The sequence below is a fragment of a genome, unplaced genomic scaffold, assembly GCF_019419815.1.
Source record: "Pyrus x bretschneideri cultivar Hongxiangsu unplaced genomic scaffold, Pyrus_bretschneideri_v1 Contig93, whole genome shotgun sequence".
In the NCBI taxonomy this organism is placed as follows: Eukaryota; Viridiplantae; Streptophyta; class Magnoliopsida; order Rosales; family Rosaceae; genus Pyrus; species Pyrus x bretschneideri.
In genome coordinates, this window is record NW_025999835.1 from 1,254,880 (window position 1) to 1,260,879 (window position 6,000).

Consider the following 6,000-nt stretch of genomic DNA (forward strand, 5'->3'; position numbering starts at 1 on the left):
ATTTCATCGTCAATCTCATACATGCACAGTTAAGACTCACTTATGTGCGTGTGAATGCGGAAAAATATCATAGCATTTTGGGCACGAAAACACTGATGAACTTACGTTGGAGTTTTGTGAGAATACGACTGTGGTTCAGAAGTGGCCATCGGAGAAAGTTGAACGTACAAGCTGCACTCCGTTTCCGATAGCCGCCAGTAGGAGGAGAGACTACTATTCCATCTGAGAATTAAATCAAATCATAAGAATAAAGCTACAAAATTTTGTTTTTGGGGGGGGGGGGGGGGGGGGGGGGGGGGGGCGGGGGGGCGGGTGTGGGGTGGCGGGGGTGGTTGGGCTAGAGAACTGTATCGACGAAGGGATCAGAGTTTTCATGGTTTGTTATAGGAGAGTGTTTGATAAAATTAAAAAAATTAAAAAAAGCATAAAAAACGTACCCCAAATGTTGGCTAGGTATTTGGCCACGTGAGAAATTCTTTCACTCTCTTTCTCCGTCTAATTTTCTCTACCTCTCTCACACTTTCTACATTATGACATTGCGTGAAGGTAGCGGCCTTTTGTCTTTTCAAATTGGATTCCAAAAATGGAAAGTACTGTATTGCAAATTTGCAATTCATGAGGGTTTGTTTTGCTTTGGTGATGCAATTGACTCGTAATCCTATTTACTTGCACGTTAGGGGGGAGACAAATGCCCAAAATTGAGATGTTTTGTTAATGAATAATCATCATCTCTTTTATTTGAATGTGGTCAAATCATATTATTACGAATTTGGCGTCTTACTCTTAAATGAAAATTTTATTTTTACATTTGACGCAGTTTAATCATATTTAGAAACAAGTTTAATTATTGCAATCAATAAAAATATTTAAAATAATTCCTGATCACATAATATACGATGAACAGATATGGTTTACGGATTCCCAGAATCCTCACAAAGAGGATCCAGATAGAATCCAGATTCATGTTAAGGATCTAACATGAGGTTGTTTAAGTCATATGTTGACATCTAACCTGGCTTTGTGATTAGACATGTGACTTTGGGTCGATCACTAGGTTTTGTGACAAAAATAACGAAATGATGGAAAATACTTAATTTGCACCATATTGTCGAAGTTCAATGTGATTAATTAGCAAAAGGTTCAAGTCTCACTCAACTTCACCATTTGAGCTAACCCATGCGACAACTTAATTATGACTCAATACCTATCCTCGCTTTTTTGGCTTGTGCAATAATAATCCACGAAGTTATCTACAAGGGTAATGCTATAAAGATTCAATTTATAAATCAAATTTTGTAAATCAAATGTTGTGAATAGTGATGAATAGATTATTACTTAATTGTTGATTAATATGCTTATTTTTTATTGATAACACATCAATTGATTGACAAATTTGATTTAAAAATTTGATCTCCCAAACTTTACTCTATCTACAAATATTGTGCTAAAATGCATAGAAAATAGGGGCGGCATGAGCAAAAGCTTTCAAGCCTTTAAAATTATGAGTAACATACGAATTGTTGTGTTCCCATGGTCGCCATTCCCTTGCAAACAAGAAATCACACTAAGAATTGAGACATAGCTAGTGAGGGTCCTCTACAAATGAAGGGAAGTGTAAAACTTCTTAGGGTAGAGTTATTGGGACTTGGTCAAAAGGTTTGTTTATGTTTTAGCAGACTGCTAGGCCGAAATAGCATTTGACTTAGAGTTTGTTTAGTCATTTGAAGATTATCTCTGCAAAAATTATTTGAATTAGAGTTTGTTTAGTCATCCAAATATATTAAATAAATGGACGGTTCATCCTGAATATACTACTTAGTATCTATACTGTTAATTTATTTAATACATTTAGATAACTATGATTATAATGAAAAATAAAAAGATGGAGAAATAAAAGTCCGCTCCAAAATACTTCTTTTAGAGTACTTATGCTCAAATGTATTTTGAGTAAAATCACTTCTATTAGAAAAGTATCGATAATTTTAACAAAATTGCAAGTGTTTTTTAGGTAACCAAAAGCTTTTGTATGTTCTTAATTTTTTTTACCAAATATTGTCAGAAGCACTTCTGAGGAAAAGGCGGATCCATTTTTTGGGGATCTAGAGATCTTGTAATTATATCCGTTCATCGTACATTGTGCGGTCATAAATCATTTTAAATTTAAAATTAAATATAAATAGTACCTAATGAAAACTGACCGCACGATGTACGATGAACATATATGATTACAAGATCCCCAGATCCTCAAGAAAAGGATTCGGCGAGCTGACAATTTAAAGCCGTTTTTAGTTTTGAAAACACATTTTCAAAACGGCCTGAAATTTACCGTAAGATCCGGGATAGAATTGAACTTTAATCTTTTCTTGATAAGAGAAAAATTTGAACTTTCATTATCAAGTATCTTATTAATACTCTCAACAAGCTTTTTGATAATCACGAATTCTGTTTGAAGATTCCAACCAGCCGGCCTTGTCATCTTGTCATGTAATTTTAGCAAAGAAACTCTAGTTTACAAGGCCTTTTTTTAATTCTCTTTCTAAAAATAATTTTGATTGCTTATGCCCGTCCTTTCTTCATGTTTTTACTTGCTACTCCATTCATATTGGACATGTATGTAATGACAGTTTAGTCTTCGTAAAATTTGTGTACCGATTTTCTCATCAATTTGGACGTTCTTCGTCTACTTGTCTCAAAGGTTAGAAATTTGAGTATGACAGTCAGATTAGATGGATGGTCAGTTATAGTTTTAAAAGAAACAAGTCTTATTGTATTTGAATATGATTTGAGTTTACATAGGTATAACTTCCGAAACACATTTTCACCTTTTGTGAGAGTTATATGAATAGTGAATTTGATCAAACTACTCTATTCAAGTTTGTATCCTCAAACGTTGACTCTTTCAAATTGTTAGTTGGTAAGTTATTTTTGTTTACTGACATGCCTGACCCTGATATTCTCCAGACACCAGGGTAACAAAATTGTTAGTTGGTAACATATTTTTGTTTACTATAATCCATGATTATTAATTTATTATAATAGTCATGCCAAAATTCTTGTGCATGGGACTCTTTGTAGAACTCATTGTCCTAACCTATAAAATGCACACATTATAAACATTCATCATTATCAGAAATTTACACACAAAGTAAGTTGGATTATTATTATTTATCCTTAATTAGAATTTTACTTGACATGTTCAATTGACTGCGTAGATCTAATTCCATTGGCGGATTATTATTTGTCCTTAATTAGAATGCATCAGTAAACATTGTTTGTTTCACCACCAAGTACGATTACTGAAAACATAAGAGAATTTGTTTACTTTTTTATCAACATACTAGAGAATTCGTAAACATGCTAATAGAAAATACTCTTGATAAGCACTAAAGAATGATGCGATACATATTCCGGGTCATATACATATAGTTAGTTGCTGGTGATTTTGTCACCAGAAGACTCAGTGGGTGACATCTTGCCTTGCCAGTAGACATGTGATACACTTTTTTAAGACTAAGAGTATGTTCTAATTTATGGTCGGGAGCATTAGTAGTTGTTTTATCTAATTTTAAAGGATCATTTGTTTGGATCAACCTTATCCGTGTGGTGCTAGGTCATGGTGGGTACAACAAATGAAATAGAACTGTTTCTTCCTTATGTATAAGTGTCCTGATTTAAGATATTGATCTTTGTTTGTTTTGCCATAAAGTTTGTTTAGTTAAACACTTGCCTTAGCCATGAATCTTAATTTTCTGTTAATATTGCAGATACTTCATTCCAAGTTTGACTCAAATTTAGATGCAGTACGTCAGCCATCAAATCTGCAATTCTCTATGATGGTTCAATTACAAATTTTGATTCCCGGTTGAGTGGATTTGATATTGGCGCTTGCGTAGAGGTAATTTCTAACATATTTGTCTTTCAAACCCTTCTTTAGAAAGTTCTGCCACATAAAACCTGTAAATATTCCTGTTTGCACAGAAATCAGGTGCCCCCGTTGTACTGTAATTGGTTTATAATGTTGCTTGCTCTGATTGGAAATCATAGGTAATAGAGCATATGGACGAAGATCACGCATCTGAGTTTGGCAACGTGTTAAGGCGTAGGTGCTTGATCTTATTCATGAGCTACTTTGCAAAGGGGTTTCGTTGCGGCTTTTTAGTTTTGGTTAGAATACAACTTTGCTTTTAGTTTCCTTATTGATTACAAGTATTTATCAGTAACATTGGTGAATAAGTATCTAATCTGATTTTGTTTGCATTGATTTGGATATTTAATGAAAAGACATGTGAATGTGATACATAGATAACAAAGGTGTTCATAATGGATAGTACAGTGCTTTGGATAGCTTTAACATGTGTTTGTACTTTCATGATGTGGTATAGATTTCTGTTCCATATTAATTTCGTATTTCATGTCATAATATGTTTAAAGAATGTGGAGTTAATTAAAATAGGAGAAAATCATTTAGAGCTCTAGGAGTTCTGATGATGGTGTTCTGGATGTTCCAATGGATGTTGCGGAGTGTTTGGTAAAAAAAAAAAAAAAAAAAGGGGTGATTTGGAAGAGTAAGAATATAATTGCGATACATGGAAGAGTTGGAAATAATTACCAGGACAAAATGTTAAGCCTACTCTATTTCAACCTTAAATACATTCTCTTTTCTATTTGACAATTGTTGATTTATTATAATTTTTTGCTTTGCCTGCATGTTTATGCAGGCTTGTTCTCTACAATTTTTTGGGGCAAGTGATTTGTTGTGTTGTGATTTTTTGTTGGAGTAAGTGATTTGATACTGGTTTGTTCATGTTGTAGAAGTAGTAAAATCACAAAAGATTGTGTATTGTAAGCCATTCTAATGGTACATTGTTATTGACCTTTATCTAATTGCTAAAGTTTGATTTTTATTTTTTCACCTGAGTTAAGCATTTGGCTACTGGATTGCATGAAATATGTATTTAAATAACTCAAGCATCGTGGATTGCTCTGCTTCGGCTACTTTTCCATCCGTTTCCATCCCCTTTTCATTCACTCTTTTTCTCTCCCGACTCTCTCTGTAACCACCCATCAAATCCCCCCATCCCTCCCCTTTCTCACTCTGTAATTTCTGTTAAACCCTAGTGTTTGTCGAATGAGAACTTTGTAAGCTGGGAGGAATTTCGCATAACATTAATCAAAGAATAAACAGGCTATTTAGGCCTTACAAACGGAGGAGAAGATAAACATGCAACCCACGTTAAACGTTAACCTAAACGTGGTATATGACTAAGTGAAAAGGAAAACAACTTCTACTGATCCCTAAAAGCTAGGGCTTATTTGGCTATGCAGTTAAAACTGCTTACATCAACAACCCTAAGTTTATGTAGTGGATAGAGCCATTACGTCCACCAAACTAATAATCTAACATCCTCCCTTAAACGGATTGCTATTGCTAAGCAATCAGTTTACACCTGGTTCCAGGCACACTCCCATAAGCCCACGCATCTTTAGAAAAACATCAGTCTTCAAAGGCTTGGTTAAAATGTCTGCTACTTGCTCCTGGGTGTTGCAGTGAACCAGCTGCACGATTTTGTTCTTAGTCATTTCACGAAGAAAGTGAAACCATACATCTATATGTTTGCTTCGGCCATGCATTACAGGATTCTTGGAGAGCTTTATTGTTGAACTGTTGTCACAGAAAACTGTTGTAGAATCTTGCTGAGCTTGACCTAATTCCTTCATTATTCTCCTCAACCAGGTTGCATGACAAGCACATGAAGCTGCTGCTATGAATTCGGCTTTAGTTGTTGATAACGTGACCACAGGCTGCTTCTTGGAAGACCAACACACAGCTCCTGAACTTAGCATGAACAAGTACCCCGATGTGCTCTTTCTATCATCTAAGTCACCTGCATAGTCACTATTTGAATAGCCTCTGAGCTCAGTGTGTCCTCCCTTTTTGTAAAGAATTCTAAGGCTGATCATGCCCTTTAAGTATCTCAAAACCCTCTTTGCCGCTGCCAA

At 34.8% G+C, this 6,000-nt stretch overlaps 1 long non-coding RNA gene across 1 annotated transcript in view; it reads left to right on the plus strand.

The window, feature by feature from the left end:
• LOC125473682 overlaps positions 1–4,086 on the plus strand; it is a 35,095-nt gene extending 31,009 nt beyond the window's left edge. The window contains exon 3 of the long non-coding RNA XR_007255505.1: positions 3,765–4,086. This is a non-coding gene — a long non-coding RNA (uncharacterized LOC125473682). The remainder of the gene's footprint in view (positions 1–3,764) is intronic.
• Positions 4,087–6,000: the final 1,914 nt, after the last annotated feature.